Below are 26,553 nucleotides of genomic sequence, written 5' to 3'. Positions count from 1 at the left end.
ACAGTGGGGAAGGGAGGAGGGGGTGGGGACAGTAGGGAAGGGAGGAGGGGGTGGGGACAGTGGGGGCGGGGGGAGAGGGAGGGGACAGTGGGGAAGGGAGGAGGGGGTGGGGACAGTGGGGAAGGGAGGAGGGGGTGGGGACAGTGGGGAAGGGAGGAGGGGGTGGGGACAGTGGGGAAGGGAGGAGCGGGTGGGGACAGTGGGGAAGGGAGGAGGGGATGGGGACAGTGGGGCAGGGAGGAGGGGGTGGGGACAGTGGGGAAGGGAGGAGGGGGTGGGGACAGTGGGGAAGGGAGTAGTGGGTGGGGACAGTGGGGAAGGGAGGAGGGGGTGGGGACAGTGGGGAAGCGAGGAGGGGGTGGGGACAGTGGGGAAGCGAGGAGGGGGTGGGGACAGTAGGGAAGCGAGGAGGGGATGGGTACAGTGGGGCAGGGAGGAGGGGGTGGGGACAGTGGGGAAGGGAGGAGGGGGTGGGGACAGTGGGGAAGGGAGTAGTGGGTGGGGACAGTGGGGAAGGGAGGAGGGGGTGGGGACAGTGGGGAAGCGAGGAGGGGATGGGGACAGTGGGGAAGGGAGGAGGGGGTGGGGACATTGGGGAAGGGAGGAGGGGGTGGGGGATCTTTACACATCCTGATTCTCTCGTTCTGTGTCCCAGTCTCTCTTCAGGAACAGAATTCCTCAAAGTCAGCAGCGATGATGTGGGACTGAGCCCATTTCTCACAGATAAAAGGATGAGATTTTCCACAATTGTCGTCAATCCAGCCGACTGTTTGGTCCCTGTAATCTTCACCGATTACGGCACAGTTTTCATTATTCTGAAAGTTATCTGGTTGTCCTTTCTGCCAATTCAAAGAACTGGGGAATATGGAAAAAATAATATCCATTAAAATCCCACAGAAATCCTGCACGAAATCTGAAACCGTCCTGTACCAATCCCAAACTAATCCCTGTGTCGGGCTCCCTCCTTTCATTTCCCCATTGCCCAGTGTAAATCCCCTAACAAATCCCACTCTCTCCTCATAGTCCTGTACCAATCCCAAACTAATCCCAGTGTCGGGCTCCCTCCTTTCATTTCCCCATTGCCCAGTGTAAATCCCCTAACAAATCCCACTCTCTCCTCATAGTCCTGTATCAATCCCAAACTAATTCAAGAAACCCACTCTTTCTGAATTGCTCTGCATCAAAGCCGCTATCACATATCACAGATCCGCTCATTCCCCACAACCCTTTCATAATCCCAAATTCATCCCACTGTCCCACGCTCTCCCCATAGCCCTGAATCAATCCCAAACTAATCCCACTGCCCCACTCTCTCCCTGTGGCCCTGTGTCAATTCCAAACTGATCCCACTGCCACACTCTCTCCCCATAGCCCTGTATCAATCCCAAACTAATCCCAGAGCCCCACTCTCTCTGCACAGTCCTGTATGAATTCCAAATTAATACCACTGAGCCGCTCATTCCCAATAACCCTGTATCAATCCCAAATTAGTACCACTGCCCCACTCCCACCCACAGCCCTTTCACAATCCCAGACTAATCTCACTGCCCCGCTCTCTCTTTATAGCTCAGTATCAATCCCCAAACTGATCCCACTGCCACATTCTCTCCCCATCGCCCTGTGTCAATCCCAAACTAACCCCACTGCCGCACTCTCTCCTCATAGCCCTGTATCAATCCCAAACTAATCCCACTGTCCCCCTCTCCAGCCAAAACTCTGTATGAATCCTGAAGTATTCCCACTGCCTCGCGCATAGCCCGGTAAAATTCACAAATTCACCCAACTGCCACACTAACTTCCCATAAACCTGTATCAAATCCAAACTAATCCCACTGCCACACTCTCTCCTCATAGCCCTGTAATAATTCTCAAACTAATCCCACTGCCATGCTCTCTCCTCATAGCCCTGCATCAATCCCAAACTGATCCCACTGCCCCAGTCTCTCCTCATAGGCCTGCATCAATCCCAAACTAAGCTCACTGTCCGCTCTCTCCCCATAGCACTGTATCATTCCCAAACTAATCCCACTGTCCCACTCCAGCCTCATAGCGACGTATGAGGCAGCACGGTAACACAAGTGGATAGGACTGTGGCTTCACAGTGCCAGGGTCCCAGGTTCGATTCCCCGCTGGGTCACTGTCTGTGCGGAGTCTGCACATTCTTCCCGTGTCTGTGTGGGTTTTCCAGGTGCTCCGGTTTCCTCCCACAGTCCAAAGGCGTGCAGGTTAGGTGGATTGGCCATGATAAATTACCCTCAGTGATCAGAAAGGTTTGGAGGGGTGATTGGGTTACGGAGATAGGGTGGAAGTGAGGGCTTAAGTGGGTCGATGGGCCGAATGGTCTTCTTCTGCACTGTATGTTTTATGTATCAAAACCAAACTAATCCCACTGTCCCGCGCTCTCCCCATAGCCCTGTATCAATCCCAAACTAATCCCACTGTCCCGCGCTCTCCCCATAACCCTGTGTGGTAGTATGCATTCGGGGTCATGTGGGACTCTGAAGCCGTGATGTCATTGGCTGACAGATCCCGGGTCCTGGTTGGCTGTTGACCTCTAGCTCCGCCCTGAAGGCGGAGTATAAGAACCTGAATTTCTCCCCCGCAGGCCAGTCTGCTACTGAACTGCGGGGAACAAGTCACGCTTAATAAAGCCTCATCGACTTCATCTCTATTCGTCTCTCGTGAGTCTTTGTGCGCTACAATTTATTAAGCGTGCTCAAAGAACTATGGAGCTCAGGATCATCCCGGAATGCCTGAGGATCAGCCCCCACGCAGTGAACTCAGCAGCAGTTTTCAAACACTGGCAGACTTGTCTCGAGGCCTACCTCAGAACGGCCCCCGGCCGGGTCACAGAAGACCAGAAACTACAGGTCCTGCACTCGAGGGTAAGCCCGGAAATTTTCCCTCTCATCGAAGACGCAGAGGATTACCAGACGGCGTTCGCAGCACTAAAAAGCATCTATGTTCGCCCAGTGAACCAGGTCTACGCACGCTACCAACTCGCAACGAGACGGCAAAGTCCCGGAGAATGGATAGATGAATTCTACGCCGCGCTACTAATTTTGGGACGGGCCTGCAGCTGCCCGCCGGTAAACGCGATGGAACACACGGACATGTTGATGCGCGATGCTTTTGTGGCTGGTATGAACTCTTCCCAAATCCGCCAAAGACTGTTAGAAAAAGAGTCGCGAGGACTCTCAGAGGCACGGGCCCTTGCAGCCTCCCTGGATGTGGCCGCGCGAAACGCCCGCGCCTACGGCCCCGACCGCGCGGCAGCCCCTTGGGCTCCGTGGACCCCCGTCGCGACAAACCCCCCCCCCTCCCCCCACCCCACAGGCTTGCGCGGTTCAGACGCCAAGTCGTCCCGGGGGAGCCCGCTGCTATTTCTGCGGCCAGGCGAAACACCCCCGGCAGCGCTGCCCGGCCCGCGCAGCGATTTGTAAGAGCTGCGGGAAAAAGGGCCATTTCGCGGCTGTGTGCCGGTCCCGGTAGGTCGCCGCTGTCCCCGGAGAACAAGGAGTCCTGCGCGCTTCTAACGCTCCCCAACCCCCCCCAGCGCCCCATGTACGACCCGCAGGCGCAACCAGTTTGGGTCCCGGCCACCGCTGTCCCCGGAGAATAAGGTGACCTGCGCATTTCTAACGCTCCCCAACCCCCCCAGCGCCCCATGTGCGACCCGCAGGCGCCGCCATTTTGGGTCCCGGCCACCACGAGGGGAGGAGGGGCGCCGCCATCTTGGGACCCCCCAGACCTGTGCGACGCATGGGGACGGCCATTTTGTCCACCCCCGCCGCCATCTTGTGACCCCCCAGCCATGTGCGATGCATGGGGGTGGCCATTTTGTTCACCCCCGCCGCCATCTTGTTCACCCCCGCCGACATCTTGGATGGCAACAACGGACCCCAGCGTCGACGGCTCCACGGGGTTCGAGGAAGACGCTCAAGCACTACGATCACGTCTGGCCTCAATGACGCTGGACCAAGCACGGCGCCGGACGCTCCAGACGACGACAACAATGGTGCTGATAAACGGGCACGAGACACCATGCCTGGTCGACTCCGGGAGCACGGAAAGCTTCATCCACCCCGACACGGTAAGACGCTGTTTTTTGACCATCCGTCCCAGTGCGCAAAAGATTTCCCTAGCTGCAGGATCCCACTCCGTACAGATTAAAGGCTTCTGCATAGTGACCCTAACGGTGCAAGGGAGGGAGTTTAAAAACTACAGGCTCTACATCCTTCCCCAACTCTGCGCGCCCACATTACTGGGATTAGACTTCCAGTGCAATCTGCAGAGCCTGACCTTCCAATTCGGCGGCCCAATACCCCCACTCACTATCTGCGGCCTCGCAAACCTCAAGGTTGAGCCCCCATCCTTGTTTGCAAACCTCACCCCGGATTGCAAACCCGTCGCCACTAGGAGCAGACGGTACAGCGCCCAGGACCGGACATTCATTCGGTCCGAAGTCCAGCGGCTACTGAAGGAAGGCATAATCCAGGCCAGCAACAGTCCCTGGAGAGCACAGGTGGTAGTAGTACAGACAGGGGAGAAGCAAAGGATGGTCATAGACTATAGCCAGACCATCAACAGGTACACACAACTAGATGCGTACCCTCTCCCCCGCATATCCGACATGGTCAATCGGATTGCCCAATATAAGGTCTTCTCCACCGTGGACCTCAAGTCCGCCTACCATCAGCTCCCCATCCGCCCAAGTGACCGCAAGTACACAGCCTTCGAGGCAGACGGGCGATTATACCACTTCCTAAGGGTCCCATTTGGCATCACAAACGGGGTCTCGGTGTTCCAAAGAGAGATGGACCAAATGGTTGATCAACACGGGTTGCAGGCCACGTTCCCGTACCTCGACAACGTAACCATCTGCGGCCACGATCAGCAGGACCACGGCGCCAACCTCCAAAAATTCCTCCAGTCTGCTAAAGCCTTGAACCTCACATACAACGAGGACAAGTGCGTTTTTAGCACAAACCGGCTAGCCATCTTGGGATATGTAGTGCGCAATGGGATAATAGGCCCCGACCCCGAACGCATGCGCCCCCTCATGGAATTTCCCCTCCCGCACTGCTCAAAAGCCCTAAAACGCGGCCTGGGGTTCTTTTCATATTACGCCCAGTGGGTCCCCCAGTACGCAGACAAGGCCCGCCCCCTAATACAGACCACGACCTTCCCTCTGTCGACAGAGGCTTGCCAGGCCTTCAGCCGCATCAAAGCGGATATCGCAAAGGCCACGATGTGCGCCATCGACGAGTCCCTCCCCTTCCAGGTCGAGAGCGACGCCTCCGATGTAGCTCTAGCGGCCACCCTGAACCAAGCGGGCAGGCCCGTGGCCTTTTTCTCCCGAACCCTCCATGCTTCAGAATTCCGCCACTCCTCAGTGGAAAAGGAAGCCCAAGCCATAGTGGAAGCTGTGCGACATTGGAGGCATTACCTGGCCGGCAGGAGATTCACTCTCCTCACGGACCAACGGTCGGTAGCCTTCATGTTCGATAATGCACAGCGGGGCAAAATTAAAAACGACAAGATCTTAAGGTGGAGGATCGAGCTCTCCACCTTCAACTATGAGATCCTGTACCGTCCCGGAAAGCTGAACGAGCCGTCCGATGCCCTATCCCGCGGCACATGTGCCAACACACAAATTAACCGCCTCCAAACCCTCCACGAGGACCTCTGCCACCCGGGGGTCACTCGGTTCTACCACTTTGTAAAGTCCCGCAACCTCCCCTACTCGGTGGAGGAGGTCCGTACAGTCACAAGGAACTGCCACATCTGCGCAGAGTGCAAACCTCACTTTTTCAGGCCGGATTGTGCGCACCTGATCAAGGCTTCCCGTCCCTTTGAACGCCTTAGTCTGGATTTCAAAGGGCCCCTCCTCTCCACCGAACGCAACACATACTTCCTGAATGTGGTGGACGAGTACTCCCGTTTCCCCTTCGCCATCCCCTGCCCTGACATGACAGCGGCCACAGTCATTAAAGCCCTCAACACCATATTCACACTGTTCGGTTGCCCCGCATACGTCCACAGCGACAGGGGGTCCTCCTTCATGAGTGACGAGCTGCGCCAGTTCCTGCTCAGCAACGGCATAGCCTCGAGCAGGACGACCAGCTACAACCCCCGGGGGAACGGGCAAGTAGAGAGGGAGAACGGCACGGTCTGGAAGACCGTCCTACTGGCCCTATGGTCCAGGGACCTCCCAGTTTCACGGTGGCAGGAGGTCCTCCCGGACGCTCTCCACTCCATCTGGTCACTACTGTGTACTAGCGCTAACCAAACGCCTCATGAGCGCCTCCTCGTCTTCCCCAGGAAGTCCTCCTCTGGAACGTCGCTGCCGACCTGGCTTGCGGTCCCAGGACCCATCTTGCTCCGAAAACATGTGCGGGCGCACAAGTCGGACCCGTTGGTCGAGAGGGTTCGCCTCCTCCACGCGAACCCGCAGTACGCTTATGTGGAGTACCCCGACGGCCGACAGGACACGGTCTCCCTGCGAGATCTGGCGCCCGCCGGCAACACGCACACCCCCCCGACACCAATCACCCCCTCCCTGCCACCGGCGCACCCCGCGAGCGCCCCCTTCCCGGGAGGATCGGTCCTCCTCCCAGGTCCGACCAGAAGTGAAGCTGAAGCAGAAACCGTTAAGGCTCCCGGAGACGACAACACTGGAACAAGCACCACCACCGGGGCCGAGGCGATCGACGAGGATGACCAGACCGCCTGACCGACTCGTGGCATCGATGTAACACTACAATGTTGTGGACGTTAACGAGAACTCTTTCTTTTTCCCCCTTTTTACTGTAAATAGTTCAAAACAAAAAGAAACCTCTGTACATACTGTGATGACATGCAAAATGTTTTCCTCCCAGGACCAGCCTTGTAAACCCTTACCACCATACGAAACACCACCCCGCCGGGTTTATTTTTAACAAGGGGTGAATGTGGTAGTATGCATTAGGGTTCATGTGGGACTGTGAAGCCGTGATGTCATTGGCTGACAGATCCCGGGTCCTGGTTGGCTGTTGACCTCTAGCTCCGCCCTGAAGGCGGAGTATAAGAACCTGGAGTTCTCCCCCGCAGGCCAGTCTGCTACTGAACTGCGGGGAACAAGTCACGCATAATAAAGCCTCATCGACTTCATCTCTATTCATCTCTCGTGAGTCTTTGTGCGCTACACCCTGTATCAATCCCAAACTAATGCCACTGTCCCGCGCTCTCCCCATAGCCCTGTATCAATCCCAAACTAATCCCACTGTCCCGCGCTCTCCCCGTAGCCCTGTATCAATCCCAAACTAATCCCACTGTCCCGCGCTCTCCCCATAGCCCTGTATCAATCCCAAAACTAATCCCACTGTCCCACATTCCACCCAAAATCCTGTTTGAATCCCAAACTAATCCAACTGTCCTGCTCACACCCCATTGCCTCTATCAATTCCAAGTTAATGTCACTGCACCGCACACTCCCCATGGTCTTGTATCAATCCTAAACTATTCCCTCTTTCACACTCTCTTCCCACAACCCTGTATCGATTTCCAAACCCATTCTGCTGTCCCACTCTGTCCCCAAAACCCAGTATTAATCCCAACCTAATGCCACTGCCCTACTCACATGGGGGCAGCATGTTAGCACAGTGGTGAACACTGTTGCTTCACAGTGCCAGGGTCCCAGGTTTGATTCCTGGCTGGGGTCACTGTCTGTGCGGAGTCTGCACGTTCTCCCTCTGTCTGCGCGGGTTTCCTCTGGCTGCTCCGATTTCCTCCCACAAGTCCCGAAAGACGTGCTGTTAGATGAATTAGTCATTCTGAATTCTCCCTCCATCTACCTGAACAGGCACTGGAATGTGACGAATAGGGGCTTTTCACAGTTGCAGTGTTAATGTAAGCCTACTTGTGACAATAAAGATTATTATTCTTATTACTCCCTCCTCATAGCCCTGTATCAAACCCAAACTATCCCAATGTCCCACTTTCTTCCCATAGCCCTGTATCAATCCCGAACTAATCCCACTGTCCAACTCTCGTGCCATAGCCCTGTATCAATCCCCAACCAATCCCACTGTCCAACTCTCGTGCCATAGCCCTGTATCGATCCCCAACTAATCCCACTGTCCAACCCTCGTGCCATAGTCCTGGATCAATCCCCAACTAATCCCACTGACCAACTCTCGTGCCATAGCCTTGGATCAATCCCCAACTAATCCCACTGACCAACACTCGTGCCATAGCCCTGTATCAATCCCCAACTAATCCCACTGTCCAACTCTCGTGCCATAGCCCTGTATCGATCCCCAACTAATCCCACTGTCCAACCCTCGTGCCATAGTCCTGGATCAATCCCCAACTAATCCCACTGACCAACTCTCGTGCCATAGCCTTGGATCAATCCCCAACTAATCCCACTGACCAACACTCGTGCCATAGCCCTGTATCAATCCCCAACTAATCCCACTGTCCTACTCTCGTGCCATAGCCTTGGATCAATCCCCAACTAATCCCACTGTCCCACTCTCGTGCCATCGCCCTGTATCAATCCCCAACTAATCCCACTGTCCAACACTTGTGCCATCGCTCTGTATCAATCCAAACTAATCTCACAGCACCATTCTCCCCATAGCCCTCTAAATATCCCAAACTGATACATTTGTCCCACTCTCTTGCCCTTTATCAATCCCAAAGTAATCAAACTTCCTCGCTCTCTCCCCATAGCCCCGTATTAAACACAAATTAATCCCAGTGCCTGCTCTCTCCTTTTAGCCCTGTATCAATCCCCAAATTAGACCCGCTACTCCACTCTCTCCCCATGGCCATGCATTAATCCCAAACTAATCCCACTGCCCAACTTTCTTCCCATAGCAGTGTATCAATCCCAAACTAATCCAACTGCAACACGCTCCCTGCATGGTCATGTATCAATCCCAAATTAATCCCGCTGTCCCGCTCTCTTCCCATAGCCCTGTTTCAAACAAACTAATCCCACTGCCCCTCTTCTCCACAAAGGCGTGTATCAATCACAAACTCTTCCCATTGCCTTCCTCTCTCTCCATAGATTCACATCAATCCCAAAACTAATCCACCTGCCCCACTCTGTCTCCAAATCCCTTTATACATCCGAACTGAATCCAAATCTCCCACTCTCTCCCCATAGCCCTGCGTCAATCCGCTAAAAATCCATTTGTCATACTGTCTTCCCCCAGCCCGATATCAGTGCCAAACTAATCCACCTGCCCCATCCTCTCCCTATTTGCCTGCATCAATCCAAACTAATCCACCTGCCCCACTCTCCCCCTATTGACCTGTATCAATCCCAAACTAACCCCCTGCCCCACTCTCTCTCCAAGGCCCTGTATCAATCCCAAACTAGCCCCCTGCCCCACTCTCTCTTCAAGGCCCTGTATCAATCCATCAACTAATCTCACTGACCCAGTGACTCCCAATAGCCCTGTATAGATTCCAACCTAATCCCACTGTCCCACTCACTCCCCATAGGCCTGTGGCAATTCCAGAACTAATCCCATTGTCCATCTCCCTTTGCGTGGCCCTGTATCAATCCAAAGCCTAATCCCAGTGTGAGGATATTTTTGTAAAACCTTTTGGCTGTATGCGTCCCTTTCTTTTATCCCCGTCCTGTACCTGCCTTTATCTACAACCTTCTGGTTAGCTGCTGCAACCTTGCTGTGCCATTTGGTATTTCTGTTAAACTGTAGACTTTAGGCAGAGCTGAAACGCCCCTGTCCTGTTGAACCTGGCCCCGACGTCCCCTCTAGGTTCTGTGGCAGAACCTGTGACATGGTCTGATAGACTTGGCAAGCAGCCAATTGGTGTGCATAGGATTCTCAGCCATCTCCTATCAATGCCTGTGGTTGGTGAAGCCAGTCAGAAACTTTCAGGAAAGAAGGCGGATCCTCTGGAGAGTTACATTTTGTTCAGTCCTGTGAAGAATGCTAGCGAGCAGGAATCTTCAGGAATCTCTCTCCTTCTCTCTCTCTGCCAGATGATTTTAAGAGGCATTCTAGCCAAATCTGTGAAGACTTTTTGATTAAGGCACATACAAAGCCATCAGAACAGGGAGAGAGATCTTGAATGTGAAAGTGCAAACTATTTTCCTGAAGGTCAATAACCTTCGGACTGTGTGCATCAGGGGCTGGGTAGAGTTCAAAATTAATGCTTAAACTGAGAATATTCTTTAAAGTGCAGCCAGAGTTCTGATGTTGAGTTCAAAGGAGTATCAAGCTATGTTTACCCAGTAACGGATTGGTAGCAATCTCCCAGGGAGGCAATAGCTCCATCTGGTGGGGGAAGAACAGAAGTGCAGTGATCTGAACAGCATGATCCTAGCTAGCTCCATCTGTTGGCTGATTGGCGGAATTGCACCGACCTGGCACTCTTGGGTAAACCGCCATCTGGTGGTCGAAGAAGGGAATTGAGCCAACCTGAACCTCTTGAGTAAATCTATTTGGATTTGGATTTTGTTTATTGTCACATGTATCATGGTACAGTGAAGAGCATTTTTCTGCGAGCAGCTCAACAGATCATTAAGTACATGAAAAGAAAAGGAAATAAAAGAAAATTAGGTCTTCTAAATTAATGAAAAAAGGCTTTTTCTCTTTCAAAAGAGATACTGGTTTTGCGTCTTTGGATAAAGTCATCCCCTTTTCCTCGCCAAAGGTAGCCAAACAATTTTAAGAGAAACAGGGGCTACCTGTTGCAGTTAGCCCCTGAAATGCCGACTGAAGGGCAAACGAGAGCTAGGAAGACTCACTGGGCAGTAGAGGACCTACAGAAAGAGATGTTGATGGCTGTTGAGATTGTTTCATCTGACCATGGTAGTGACCCAGTTCCCGAGCATTTTCAGATACAAGTTGACCATATGGCTGAAGAATGAGACAAGAGCGTTGACTTTGACTTTGGTTCTGATTATGAGGTGCTGGGAGACAATTGTTGCAAGAACCTTGGTGAGGAGGAGGAGTCGGACAAATGTTTTGACTTCTACCTTGGTCCTGGTTATGAAGTGTTGGTGAATAGTTGTTGTAAGAGTGATAGTAGGGAGGAGAGCCAGACGACAGTCTTGACTTTGATCTCGGGTCTGACTATGATGCGATGATAGACAGTTGTTCCTGAGTAGACTCGTCACCAATTGAACTTGGACCACTGGCAAACAATTCTTCCAAAGCTAGTAAAGGATCGAGTAACCTGGAGGAGGTAGGTGAACTGGACTTGCCAAAAGGTAAATTGTTACCGCTGTTTCTGATAACCCCATTGCCATTCCCTTCAGGTGAAAGGAGTTCCCAGAGCAGCTACTCTGAAGGAAAGTTTACCTGACCGCCCAGCGTCAGTTAGTCAGTAGGAGCACAGTCAGGACTGGGCAGTGACACCAAGTGAGCGGCTGGTCGGCCTACATCACTTTGAAGGTTTACAGCCTCTTCTCGTGTCGCAGAGGTTGATAGCCAGGAAGGTGAAGTTGTTGCTATCAATCCTTTTTGGGAGTTAAGGGAAAGGTGGTTGACAAATCCTGTAGTGGTTCTGCAATCACAGAGGAAAGAAAAAACCCAGGCTGGTCGTCGAGTCAGTGATGTCCCATCCTCTGATTCTGAAAGGGAAGGTGCAGGGGGTGGTGACGAAAACTCCGCTGAGGAGGTAAAAGTTATCACCCCGGGAATAGTGTCTGTCGAGTCAATTAACTCTGAGGGACCGACCCCTCAACCGCCCTTGTTGCTGAAGGGGGCCCTGTGAAGACCAAGAAAAAATGTAAGACCAGGTGGTTGAAAAGACTCTATTGGTTACCAGTGAACCCACTAATTCATTCAGCGTTGACAACTCTCCTTGTTGTATATTTGTAGGAAACCCTCAACATTTGTGTATAAGTTCTTCAGACAATCAGGAAGGCTCATTCGCGTTACCTGAGGAACAGCAAGAAGCAGGTTTAGAGCAGGTGCGTAAGGCATGTCGACAAGTTGTAGGGAAGTACCAGATGGCACTCCGTTAACTACCCATGGGGTGGATCTCACAGCGTTTGAACCACCTCCATCTCGACGACAGCCACAGAGACTGGCTCAGTTAGAAAATGAGGAGCGATGCATGTTGGACATGTTACAGGAACACGCAAACCTGTTGTGCTCTACGGAATGCCAAGGAGAGTCTAGGAAGCCGATGAACATGTTGGGAGGATGAATGGGTGCTGTCCGGCCCAGGCGTTTCTGAACTGTTAACTACTTGCGTTTACAGAGACATTTGAAACCCAGAATGTGAGAGTTGTTATTGCAATTGTCTGTTGTGAAGACTGGATATCTATTTCTGGGAGGCAATAATGTGAGTGCAAGTATTTTATTGTGTGTTAGAAGTCAAATTGCGCTAATGCTGAAATTGGGCAGGGGATTGTGTTGGAGCTAGTTTAGACAGGTATGTGTGTGTGTTGTGTGTATTGCATATCTCATAATGAAACATCCGTGTCCTGACATTTCATTAATTTGGTGGGGCGAGGGGAGGTATGTTAGGATATTGTTGTAAAACCTTTTTTCTGTCCCGTGTCCCCTTTTTTATCCCATCCTGCTACCTGCATTGATCTATAGTCTCCTGGTTAGCTGCTACAATCTTTGTGAGTCTTTCGGGATTTCTGGTCAACTACAGATTTTAGGAAGAGCAGGAACCCCACCCTTAATTGCTGAGTGGCAATGATCTCAGTCACCTAAAGCCTGATTAGTGGAAAAAAGTGCAAATTGTATTCTTCTGTTTGAAGCTTAAGTAGTGTGAGTCATCTTAGTTTAGCTGGGTTCTATATAAGAGACAGGTAGAAAAGTGCACACTCAGTATGCTTGCAAACAGTGAAATCAACACATCCTGAGTGAGGCAGCCAGAGTGGTAATTGTAATTTGGTAATTTGGAGCAGTGTGGAAGGAGGTGCTTTTCCCCTTTTGTTTTGTTTTCTTCTTCTGGCGTTGTAACTGTTAATCTGCAGGGAGAAATCCAGAGTGCATCCTGGGAAGGTAAGTGATACAAATACCTTTTCAAATTGTGGAGTGGGAGAAAACTGAAGTGAAATCACAGTAAAGCTGTGACCTGATTGGCTGGGAGTAAATCTGCTAAATTTGAAAAAAAAACATTGAAAAAAAAACTAATTAAAACTTATCAATAAACTAGGTAGAGGATTACTAAACCTGAGGGCAGAGATTAGTATTTAGCATTTAATTTTACAGTAAAAATCTCGCGTCAGGGCCATATAGTTAATTGTAACTCAAACTAACAATAATTCAAGTGTTTATTTGAAATTAATTAACTCGTGCTGAAATGTCACTCAGCGGGGTGCAGTGCTCCAACTGTGAGATGTGGCAAATCTGTGACGCTTCCAGCATTCCGGTCGACTACATCTGCAGCAGTGTAGCCAATGGCAACCGGTGACAAGTGGTGTCCTGCAGGGTTCAGTGTTGGGGCCACAGCTGTTCTCTTTATATATTAACGATCTAGATGACGGGACTGGGGGCATTCTGGCTAAGTTTGCCCGACGATACAAAGATAGGTGGAGGGACAGGTAGTATGGAGGAGGTGGGGAGGCTGCAGAAAGATTTAGACAGTTTAGGAGAGTGGTCCAAGAAATGGCTGATGAAATTCAACGTGGGCAAGTGCGAGGTCTTGCACTTTGGAAAAAAGAATAGAGGCATGGACTATTTTCTAAACGGTGACAAAATTCATAATGCTGAAGTGCAAAGGGACTTGGGAGTCCTAGTCCAGGATTCTCTAAAGGTAAACATGCAGGTTGAGTCCGTAATTAAGAAAGCAAATGCAATGTTGTCATTTATCTCAAGAGGCTTGGAATATAAAAGCAGGTGATACTTCCTCTCCTGCTAAGTCTGTAGCACTGTAACAAGCCCCAATTAATCCCACTGTCTGACCCCCCCTCCCCCCGCCCCCCCCCCCCCCACACACACACACACACACCCCCCATAGCTCGATACTAATTCCACAACACCACTGTCTCCCCACTGCCCTGATTCAATCCTGAACTAATCCTACTGCCCCGCTCCCTCCACATAGCCATGTATCCACTTGCCTGGATGGGTGCAGCTCCAACAACATTCAAGAAACTCGACACCATCCAGGACAAAGCAGCCCGCTTGATTGCTCTGCCGTCCACTAACTTTTAAATCCTCCACCACCGACGAACAGTGGCAGCCATTGTACCATCTACAGGACGCACTGCAGGAATTCAATAACATTTCTAAGACAGCGCCTTTGAAACCCACAATCACTACCATCTGGAACAGGGGTATCAGGTACCTGGGAACCCAACACCTGGAGGTTCTCCTCCAAGTCACTCACCACCCTGACTTGGCAATATATCGCCGCTCCTTCACAGTCGCCGGGGCAAAATCCTGGATTTACCAGTCTAACAGCACAGTGGGTGTACTTGTACCTCAAGAACTGCAGCAATTCAAGAAGCAACTGACCACACCTTCTGAAGGGCAAATAGGGATTGGTAATAAATGCTGGCCGAGTCAGCAACACCCACATTCTCTAAATGAGTTTTTAACAGTCAATCCCAAACTAATCCCACGCTCCCTCCCCATCGTCCTGTATCAATTCCAAACTAATCCCACGCTCTCTCCCCATTGCCCTGTCTCAATCCCAAACTAGTCCCACTGCCCCACTCCCTCCCCATAGCCCTGTGTAAATACACAAACTAATTCCATTGCCCCACTTTCCCCCAATATCAATCCCAAAACTAATCCCGCTGCCCGACTCTCATCTCATTGCCCAGTAGCAATCCCCAGCTAATCACATTATCCCACCACCTCCCCATGACTCTGTATCAATCCCAAACTAATCCCACTGCTCCACTCTCGCCACATAACCCTGTATCATTCCAAAAACTAATAATAATCTTTATTTGTGTCACAAATAGGCTTATATTAACACTGCCCCTAGTCGCCACATTCCGGCGCCTGTTCAGTTACACGGAGGGAGAATTCAGAATGTCTAATTAATCGAACAACACGGCTTTCAGGACTTGTGGGTGGAAACTGGAGCATCCGGAGGAAACCCACGCACACATGGGGAGAATGTGCAAACTGCGCACAGACAGTGACCCAAGCCGGGAATCGAACCTGGGTCTCTGGTGCTGTGAAGCAACAGTGCTAACCACTGTGCTACCGTGTGTGTACCACACCGTGCCACTCCAATCACACTCACACCCCCTCACCCCATAGCCCTGTATCAATCCCAAACTAATCCCGCTGCCCCTCTCTCTCCTCATAACCCTGTATCAATCGCAAAATAATCCCACTATCCCACCACCTCCCCACAGTTCAGAATCATTCCCAAACTAATCCCACAACACCACCCTCTCCCCATAGCCCTGTATCTATCCACAAACTCATACCACTGCACCGCTACCTCCCCATAGACCGGTATAAATCCTTAAACAAATCCTACTGTTCCACTCACTCCCCACAGATCTGTATTTATCACAAATTATTCCCACAGCACCGTGTTCTCCCCATAATCCCGTATCAATCCGAAAATAATCCCACTGCCCCCTCTTTCCCCATCGTCCTGATCAATTTATAAACTAATCCCAATGCCTCACTCTCATCCCACAGATCTGTGTCAATCCCAAAATAATCCTAATGCATCGTGCTCTCCCTTTGGTCCTGTCTCAATCCCAAACGACTTCCCGCGCTCTCCCCATAGCCCTGTTTCAATCCCAAATTAACTCACTGCCCTACTAACTCCACAAAGTCCTGAATCAATCCCAAACTTATCCCACTGCACCGCACTCTCCCCATAACCTTGCATCAAACTCAAAATAATCCCACTGACCCCCTCTTTTCTCATTGCTCGGGATCAATCCCAAACTGTTCTATCTGTCGCACTATCCCAAATTAATCCCAATGCACCACACTCTCCCCATCATCCTGTATCAATCCCAAATTAATCACACTTCCCCGCTCTCTCCTCATATCCTGTATCAATCACAACTTGATCCCACTGTCCCGCTCTCTCCCCACAGCCCTGTCTCAATCCCAAACTAATGCCCCCACCATGCTATCTCCCTATAGACATGTATCAATACTCAAACTAAACCCACTGCCTCACTCTCTCCCCATTGTCCTTGTGGCCATCTAAAATGGCCACCTGCAAAGGATAATGGGAATTGTGGTCAGGTTGGGACACACACGATACACAACCCCTGTGTATTGTGCAGAGGAAACCAGACCTACGCAGACACTTGCACCTGCTAAAGGTCAATCACCGACCTCCCCAGGACAATGGGACTCAGATTGAAACATAACAGTAGTAACAGACTCGGGGGCACCGATTCACCTTATTTGGGAGTGCATACATGCAGGGGCGGATCTACTATGAAACTAATGAAGCTTAAGCTTCAGGGCCCCTAATCCCGGAGGGGCCCAAGAAGCGACTTTAGTCCACATTGCTTAAAATGTTGGAGTCTACTGTCTGAGAACGGGTTATTAAAAAATAATATTATTAATAATACAGTGTAATTCAATACAAAATAATAGTAAAAATAATTAAAAGGTTATTAAAGTAACATGTAGGCTAGGCGTAAACGTAAAAACGTTCAAATTAAGGATGTTTCATTCTAAATATATTTAATATAAAATAATTATAAATAATTTAAAACACTATTAACATTTATGACAGAAATACAAACAGTCGATGACATGTCGTAACAAAAAAGGGGAGCTTTTGAAAAGGTAATCAAAATGCTAACGTGAATTTTCAACGTGATAGCACTCGTGATAGCGATCTAGAAAATATTTTTTTTCAATAAAGTGTTCATAAGGTACAATATTTAATTACCCCTACTCAAAAATAAATGTTATATTTAGAAAGTAAGGTAAGTAATAAAGGTGAAATAGTGTTAGATTAGCCTAAGCCTATTGTTTTTATGAAGAGATGAACGGAAGGTAGGCTACGACTGCATAGCCCAGGCTAATACTATTTTACACGTATTTATGAAAAAGTAATAAAAGGGTGAATTTGTGTTAAATTACAGGTGTTTATTATGAAAACTGTTCAAATAATGATAAAATTGTGTTACATTACCTTAGCCTATGAGTTTTGGTGGCCTAGCCTTGCCTAACTTAGTCTAGTCTAGCGTAGGCTAGCTTGAACATAGCCCAGTTTAGCCTATTTAGCTTATTTATTATAAATCTTAAAAAATGGCGCTTTACTTTCTGAGAAGGGTTTTTTTAAAAAAAACTTTCTCAGAAAGTAGACCTAAAATGTTTTCCTTTCAAAACATGCGACAATAGTCGCACGACTCAAATTGATTAATTTTTTGTTGTATATATTTCAACAATCTCAAAGTTTGAGAGGCAGTAGCACAGATGTTGTAAAGGTGGAGTGTCACGGGAAGTTGGCTGTTCTGCTGTGGCTAATGTAATTTTTTGCAAAGAATTTATACCACAAGTTTGTAAATCTGGAATATGCTATTTTAACAGTCATTTGGGAAGAAGTGCTGGAGCGTTTCAACAAAACATGTAAGAAACTCCAAACCCCTGGTTTTGATGTATTTGAAGGTTATCTTCTGCTATCATCTTTACTTTCATTTGTTGAAGAACTCAGCGAAAATTCAGCCGATAGGGTTGCACACTATGAATCAGAAGCAAAGGTTTGTGTGAAGATATCACCTCAAGTTATTCTGATGCTTCCAAACGCATTGTTACAAGGAGATTTTCAGATGGAACAAGTGGTATTGCTTCTTTGAGAGGAGCTGACAAATTTAGGATAGAAGTTCTGTATCAACTCTATGACTGCTTGACAATCCAGTTACGCAAGAGGATTGACCCATGTGAGCAGATTGCGAAAAGGTTCAAGTTCCTCTCAGAATTGGTGAACAATTCTGAAATTGATGAGGACAGTATTAAACTTATAATATCGTATTACAAAGATGATATTGACCACAAATTAGTAAACGAGGGTTATCAGTTCAAAGAATATTTGCACCTCAGGAAATCCCAGAACACAGAAGAAAACACGCCATCTAAAATGCAATGCGCAGAAGTTCTTCAGCTTATTTGTGAGCAACACCTAATTGAAGTGTTCCCCAATATTACTACTGCGCTTAAGCTGTACTTGACAATGCCTATCATGACCTGTGAAGCAAAAAGGAATTTTTCAAAGCTATTCTTTATAAATAACAAATTTCGGTCTACCATGACTGAAGAGCGCTTAAATTCTTTATGCATATTGTCTCGAGAAAGTGACATTGCAAGGAAGCTCTCATATGACAAAACTGTACGTGAATATGTTGCTAGAAAAAACAGAAAAAAGAGTATTTTGTAAAATGTGCTTCATGTAGGATGGAATCTCATAGGTGTCTAAAATAAAAGACTATATTGACTGTGGTCTTTTCTATGTTTTATTTCATCATTCTATGATGCATCATGCATGTACATAACATTTCCCTAATTTTCATCCCCCCATAACTTGAAAACTTTCAGGCATAGGAAATTTTTATTCACACCAGTGACTTTGAAGTGTGAGATAATCCAGTACAGCAATTTTGATCAAAATCTGAGATGTCGTGGTTAAATGTTTAAAAAATTTGTGGTGATCTGTCCTGGAACAACCCTATTGAAGAAGATAACAGTGATTACCCAGACCTCGTTCAAGCTTCAGGGCACCAAAAATGTAGGTCCGCCACTGCATACATGCCTTGGACAATAACATCTGGGACCCGCCCAGCTATCAAGCTACCTGCCCCTAATTGGCCAGAATCGATTAGGATGATCAAAATTCTATCGACCCATTGGATCCTGAGTTGGGACCGCACAAAAGAGTGTGAAGGATCGGAGGATGTACTTCATAGAACATAGAACAGTACAGGCCCTTCAGCCCACGATGTTGTGCCGACCATTTATCCTAATCTAAGATCAACCTAATCTACAACCTTTCAATTTACTGCTGCCATGTGGCAGTCTAAGAGTCGCTTAAATGTCCCTAATTACTCTGACTCCACCACCTCTGCTGGCAGTGCATTCCACACACCCACCACTCTCTGTATAAAGAATATACCTCTGACATATCCCCTATACCTTCCTCCAATCACCTTAAAATTATGTCCCCTCGTGACAACCATTTCCACCCTGGGGAAAAGTCTCTGGCTATCCACTCTATCCATGCCTCTCATCACCTTGTACACCTCTATCAAGTCACCTCTCTGCCTTCTTCGCTCCAGTGAGAAAAGCCCTAGCTCCCCCAACTTTTCTTCATAAGACATGCCCTGCAGTCCAGGCAGCATCCTGGTAAATCTCCTCTGTACCCTCTCCGAAGCATCCACATCCTTCCTATAATGAGGCGACCAGAACTGGACACAATATTCCAAGTGTGGTCTAACTAGGGTTTTATAAAGCTGCAGCAAAACCTTGCGGCTCTTGAAATCAATCCCCCGTTAATGAAAGCCAACACAACATATGTTTTCTTAACAACCCTATCAACCTGGGTGGCAATTTTGAGGGATCTATGTACCTGGATCCCAAGATCCCTCTGTTCCTGCACACTTCCAAGAATCCCGCCTCTAACCCTGCATTCAGCATTCAAATTCGACCTTCCAAAATGAATCATTTCACATTTATCAAGGTTGAACTCCATCTGCCACTTCTCAGCCCAGCTCTGCATCCTGTCAATGTCCTGTTGTAACCTGCAACAACCCTCAACACTATCTACAACTCCCCCAACCTTCGTGCATTCAGCAAATTTACTAACCCACACTTCCACTTCCTCATCCAAGTCATTTATAAAAACCACAAAGAGCAGAGGTCCCAGAACAGATCCTTGCAGGACACCACTGGTCACCGACTTCTAGGCGGAATACTTTCCATCCACTACCTCTCGCTGTCTTCTTTTGGCCAGCCAATTCTGTATCCAGACAGCCAAATTTCCCTGTATCCCATGCCCCCAAACTTTCTGAATGAGCCTACCATGGGGAACCTTATCAAATGTCTTACTGAAATCCATATACACCACATCCACTGCCCGACCTTCATCAATGTGTCTAGTCACATCCTCAAAGAATTCAATGAGGCTTGTGAGGCATGACCTGCCCTTCACAAAGCCATGCTGACTATCTTTAATCAAATTATGTTTTTCGAAATAATCATAAATCCTATCTCTCAGAATCCTTTCCAATATTTTGCTCACCACAGACGTAAGTCTGATGGGTCCGTAATTCCCAGGGATTTCCCTATTCCCTTTCTTGAACAGGGGAACAACATTTGCCTCCCTCCACTCTACCGGTACTACTCTAGTGGAGAGTGAGGACGCAAAGATCATCGCCAACGGCGCAGCAATCTCCTCCCTCGCTTCCCGTAGTAACCTTGGGTATATCCCGTCAGGCCCAGGGGACTTAGCTATCCTGATGCTTTTCAAAATTTCCAGCACATCCTCCTTCTTAATATCAACCTGTTTGAGTCTATTAACCTGGTTCACACTGTTCTCATGAGCAACAAGGTCCCTCTCTCTCGTGAATACTGAAGCAAAATATTCATTTTGGGTCTCCCCCGCTCCTTAGACTCTAGGCACAAGTTCCCTCCACTATCTCTAATCGGCCTTACTCTCACTCTGATCATCCTCTTATTTCTCACATAAGTGTTGAACGCCTTGGGGTATTCCCCAATCCTTCGCACCAGGGTGTTTTCATGCCCCCTCTAGCTATCCTCAGGCCATTTTTGAGTTCCTTCCTGGCTACCTTGTAATGCTCTAGAGCCGAGTCAGATCCTTGCTTCCTCAGCCTTACATAAGCTTCCTTCTTCCTCTTGAATAGAAGATCCATTTCTCTTGTCATTCAAGGCTCCTTCACCTTACCATTCCTTCCTCGTCTCAGTGGGACAAAACTATCCAGTACTCACAGCAAGTGCTCCTTAAACAACCCCCATATTACTGTTGTGCATTTCCCCAAGAACAATTGTTCCCACTTTATGCTCCTCAGCTCCTGTCTAATATCAGTATAATTTCCCCTCCCACTATTAAATTAAATACCTTCCCATATTGTCTGTTCCTATCGCTCTTCATGACTACAGCCCTGTACCAATCCCAAACTAATCCCTCTGGACTAATTCTCCCCAGTGCCCTGTATCAATCCCAAACTTATTCCAGTGCCCCACTCTCTCCCCATCTCCCTGTATGCATTCCCAAACTCATGCCATTGCACTGCTACCTTCCCATAGACCGGTAGAAATCCCCAAACAAATCCTACTGTTCCACTCACTCCCCATAGATCTGTATTAATGACAAACTAATCCCACAGCACCATTCTCTCCCTATAACCCTGTATCAATCCGAAAATATTCCCACTGCCCTCTCCCCATAGCCCTGATCAATTTACAAGCTAATCCCATTGCCATGCTCCCTCCCCATAGCCCTGTATCAATGACCAAACTAATGCCACAACCCCACTCTACCCTCATAACCTTATATTAATCCCGAACTAATCCCACTTCTGCATTCTCTCCATAAAGCCCTCTATAAATTCACAAACTTCTCCCATTGCCCCACTCGCCCTCTATCAATCCCCCAAATCATCCTGCTGCCACGCTCACTCCCCATAGCCCTGTATCAATCCCCAACTAATCCCATTCGACAGACTCTCCCCTGGCCCGGTATCAATCCCAAACGAATCTCACTGCCCCACCCTCTCCACATAGCTCTGTATCAATCCCCAAACTAATCCCACTGTTCCACATTCTCCCCATTTCTGTGTATCAATCCCAAAACTAATCCCACTGAACCGCTCCCTCCCCAAAATCCTGCATCAATCCCAAACTAATCCCACTGCCCCACTCTCGCCCATAGCGCTGAATCAATCCCCAAACTCACACCACTGCCCCGCTATCTCCCCATAGACTGGATCAAAACCCCAAACTAATCCTGTGGTGCCACTTTATCCCCATAGTCCTGTATCAATTCACAAACTAATCCCACTGCTCCATTCTCAATCCATATCCCTGTATCAATCCCAAACTAACCTCACTGCCCCACTCTCACCCCATATCCCTGTGTCAATTTGCAAGCTAATCCCATTACCCCACTCTCATCCCATAGATCTGTATCAATCCCAAACCAATCCCACTGCCCCACTCTCACCCTATATCCCTGCATCAATTCACAAAATAATCTCACTATCCCACTCTCATCTCAGAGATCTGTGTCAATTCTTAACTAACCCCACTGCCCCACTCTTGCCCATAGCCCCGTATCAATCCAAAACTAATCCCACAGCCCCACTCCCTCCACATAGCCCTGTATCAATCCTCAAACTAATCCCACTGCTCCACCTCCTCCCCATAACCCTGTTTCAATCTCAAACTCATACCACTGCCCCGCCATCTCCCATGGACAGATATAAATCCCCAAACTAATTCTACTGTTCCACTCACTCCCCATGTATCAATCCCAACATAATCCCAATGCATCGTGCTCTCCCCATGGTCCTGTGTCACGACACCATGGACGAGCGTGCGGTCAATTCCAGCCCCCCTGGACCTACGGTTGCAACATAAATTGAATTAACAAATTATTCTTATTAAGCTATCGAGATATTGGCCTGAGACTGCTGCAATGATATGCAGACACCAGATTTATAAAACGTGAACAAACTATTTATTAATAACAAGAGGAAAAGATGAATATTTGAAGAAATAACAGAATAATGATCTAACAATCTACCGAATCCCAAAACCCACCCTCCACCGAGACACACACAAGACAGACACACATACGACAGGAATGGAGGGGAAAGGTTTAAACTGAAAAGAGATTAATAGTTATGAGATTGTTCTTTGCTGCCAACATAGTTCTTTGTAGCCAGTGATCTCCTAATCATGTATCCAATCTGAAACTGCCGGTTGCAAAAAGTTGTCTAAATCAGCAGAGAGAGAGATTAAAGCTGCCTCATATCTGGTTCTCTTCACAGCACACACCCAAAACAATACGCCACTCTTCACAAGGTCCTCGTTCCTACTGGAACTTTCTGCCTGCCCCCACCAATCACAGGCCCCAATAGGAAATTGTACATTCTGATTGGCTCCTTGCCAAGTCTATCAAATCATCACCGGTTCTACCACAGAACCTAAAGAGGATGTCTTAGCATAATCATCACGATCGGGGTTCCAACTTTGCCTAAAATTTGGAATTTAAACAGAAATCCCAGAGGGTGCAGCAACATTGTCGCACATTAACCGGAGGACAGGCAGCAGGGAGGGGATAAAAAGGAAAATACAGGGCTGACAAAAGGGGTTATAAAACAGTATCTTAACACCTGTATCAACCCAAAACTAATCCCACTTCCCCACTCCCTTCCCACAGCCCCATATCAATCATAAAGTTATTAACCTGCCTTGCTCACTCAGTAACCCTGTATCACTACCCAAACGAATCCTAATGACCCACTCTTTTCCCATAGCCCGGTATCAATCCCCAAACTAATCCCACTGCCATGCTCCCTCTCCATAGCCGAGTATCAATTCCCACACGAATCCCGATGCCCCAGACTCTCTCCACAGCCCTGTTTCACACCCAAACTAATGCCACTGCTGCACTGTCTTCCCATCATCCTGTATCAATCCAAAACTAACCCCACTGCCTTGCTCTCTTCCCATGACCCTGTATCAAACCCAAACTAATCCCACTGCCTCACTCTCTCCCCATAGCCCTGTGTCAATACCAAATTAATCCCAAAGTCCCACTCTCTCCCCAAAGCCCTGTATCAATATAAAATTAATCACACTGTCTCACTCTGTCCTCATAGCCCTGTATCAATATCAAGTTAATCCTACTACCGTGCTCTCTCCTCATAGCTCTGCATCAATATAAAATTAATCCAGCTCTCTCCCCAAACACCCTTATCGATCCCAAATTAATCCCACTGCCCCACTCTCTCCCCAAAGGTCTTTATCAATCGCAAATTAATCCCACTGCCCCACTTTCTCCCCATAGCCCTGTATCAAGACCAAATTAATCCCACTGTCGCACTCTCGCCCCATAGCCCTGTACCAATCCCAGACGAACCCACTCTCCTGTTTTCTCACCTCGCTGTGCTCCCATCCACCCATTTCCATTTCCCTTCCTCAGCGCGATCCGTTAGTCCAATCCAATAATTTTCTTTCTTGTCCTTGACGGTTTTGATGATAAAATTCTGCAGGAGAAATAAAAATGGAATTTGAACAGTTTTTCTGACAGCCTCAATTCACACACACAGCTCTGTATTCGCACTGTACCTAGCCCTGTGTCGTACCTTTCCTGGGAGAGTTTGATGGGATCAGTGTAGAGGGAGCTTTACCCTGTATCTAACCCCGTGCTGTACCTGTCCTGGGAGTGTTTGATGGGGACAGTGTGGAGGGTCATTTACTCTGTATCTAACCCCGTGCTGTACCTGTCCTGGGAGTGTTTGGTGGGGACAGAGTAAAGTGCAATTTACTCTGTATCGAACCCTGTGCTGTACCAGTCCTGGGAATGTTTGATGGGGACAGTGTGGAGGGAGCTTTACTCTGTATCTAACCCCGTGCTGTACTTGTCCTGGAAATCTTTGATGCCGACAGTGTAGAGGGAGCTTTACCCTGTATCTAACCCCGTGCTGCACCAGTCCTGGGAGTGTTTGATGGGGACAGTGTAGAGGGAGTTTTATTCTGTACCTAACCCCATGCTCTGCCTGTCCTGGGACTCTTTGATGGGGACAGTGTAGAGGGAGCTTTAGCCTGTATCTAACACAGAGCTGTACCTGTCTTGAGAATGATTGATGTGACAGTGTAGAGGGAGCCTTACCCTGTATCTAACCCTGTGCTGTACCTGTCCTGAGAGTGTTTGATGTGACAGTGAAGAGGGCACTTTAACCTGTATCTATCCCTGTGCTGTACCTGTCCTGGGAGTGTTTGATGGGACAGTGAAGAGGGCGCTTTACCCTCTATCTATCCCTGTGCAGTACTTGTCCTGGGAGTGGTTGGTGAAACAGTGTAGAGGGAGCTTTACTCTGTATCTATAATAATAATAACAATCTTTATTAGTGTCACAAGTAGGCTTATATTATCACTGCAATGTAGTTACTGTGAAAATCCCCCAGTCGCCAAATTCCGGCACCTGTTCGTGTACGCAGAGGGAGAATTCAGAATGACCAATTCACCTGACAAACACAAGTCGTTTGGGACTTGTGGGAGGAAACCGGAGCACCCGGAGGAAACCCATGCAGACACAAAGAGAAAGTTAGGACTCCGCAGACAGTGACCCAAGCTGGGGATTCTACCGGGGTCCCTGAAGCTGTGAGGCAGCAGTGCTAAGCACTGTGCTACCATGTCGTCCCACACCCCTGAGAGTGTTTTATCAGACAGTGTGGAGGGAGCTTTTTTCTGTATCTAAGCCCGTGCAGCACCTGGGAGTGTTTGATGGGACTGTGTAGAGGGAGCTTTCCTCTGTATCTAACCCTGTGCGGTACCTGCCCTAGGGGTGTTTGAGGGGAAGTGCAGAGGGAGCTTTGCTTTGTATCTAACCCCGTGCTGTGCCTGTCCTGGGAATGTTTGATGGGGACAGTGTAGAGGAAGCTTTACTCTGTATCTAACCCCGTGCTGTACCTCTCCTGGGAGTGTTTGATGGGGACAGTGTGGAGGGAGCTTTACTCTGTATCTAACCCCGTGCCGTCCCTGTCCTGGGAGTGTTTGATGGGGACAATGTAGAGGGAGATTCTCTCTCTAACTCATTCTGATAGATGCTGGCATCATTCTCACCTGCTCCTCTGGTGCATTAATGATGATGAGGTGTGAGTTTGAGGATTCACATTCTTGTTTTGCATCGTTCCAGTTTCTCTCATCCGTTGAGATGTTGTAGCATTTCTTGTTATGAACTTTCCAGCCACGCGGACAGCGAGATTCTGAAAATTAATTAAGTATTGAATCAGTGAGATACATTGGATCATGAGGAGTCCATTCAGCCCCTTTTTACCCTGTTAAACAGGAACAGGAGGAGGTCCATTCAGCCCCTCTCCAGGCTGTTACACAGGAACAAGAGGAGATCCACTCTGCCTGCTTCAATCTTTTTAGACATCTCTATTTGATCAGTCTCCATCTTAACTCCCAGCCTCAGTTCCGCCATCCTAGAATGCCAACAATAATCTCTCAATCGGAGTTTTGAGTTTCCAATTGACCTTCAGTCTCCAGAGTTGTTTTTGGTGGGGGGCAGGTCCCAGTTTCCGCTCCACTTTGTGTGAAGACGTCTTTCTTGATGTCACCCGTAAATGTCCTGTCTCGAATTTTAAACTTTTCCCCCCTCATTCTAGATCCCCCCCCCCACCCCCCACCCCCCTCCCTCCCAGCCACTACCTCAGTTTTGGAGACTGAATAAACTAACCCTCCAAGTTCATCCTGTCTTGGGTTTCTGGTGGGATGATTGCCAGAAAATTGGAACTCGCGAAAAACGGTGGCATTGTCTTTACGACGGTTGGAATCAAAAACACGTTTAGCGGATGAGGATGTGCTGAGAGGACTTATGTAAGGTGGCTCTCCACCTAGGAAATCGAATTTGGGCAATTTTACCTGAAAT

The 26,553-nt window shown here is 48.6% G+C and overlaps 1 long non-coding RNA gene across 1 annotated transcript; it reads right to left on the bottom strand.

Moving 5' to 3' along the window:
• Nucleotides 1-644: 644 nt before the first annotated feature.
• Nucleotides 645-25,881, bottom strand: LOC140392374 (uncharacterized). Its single transcript, XR_011935314.1, has 3 exons — nt 25,743-25,881; nt 24,057-24,163; nt 645-855 (listed from the first exon to the last, which is right to left on the bottom strand). It is a non-coding gene; the product is annotated as an uncharacterized lncRNA (long non-coding RNA).
• Nucleotides 25,882-26,553: the final 672 nt, after the last annotated feature.

The sequence above is a fragment of the Scyliorhinus torazame genome, chromosome 16 (genome assembly GCF_047496885.1).
Source record: "Scyliorhinus torazame isolate Kashiwa2021f chromosome 16, sScyTor2.1, whole genome shotgun sequence".
NCBI classification, from domain to species: Eukaryota; Metazoa; Chordata; class Chondrichthyes; order Carcharhiniformes; family Scyliorhinidae; genus Scyliorhinus; species Scyliorhinus torazame.
This window is presented reverse-complemented; position numbering and strand designations above follow the sequence as displayed.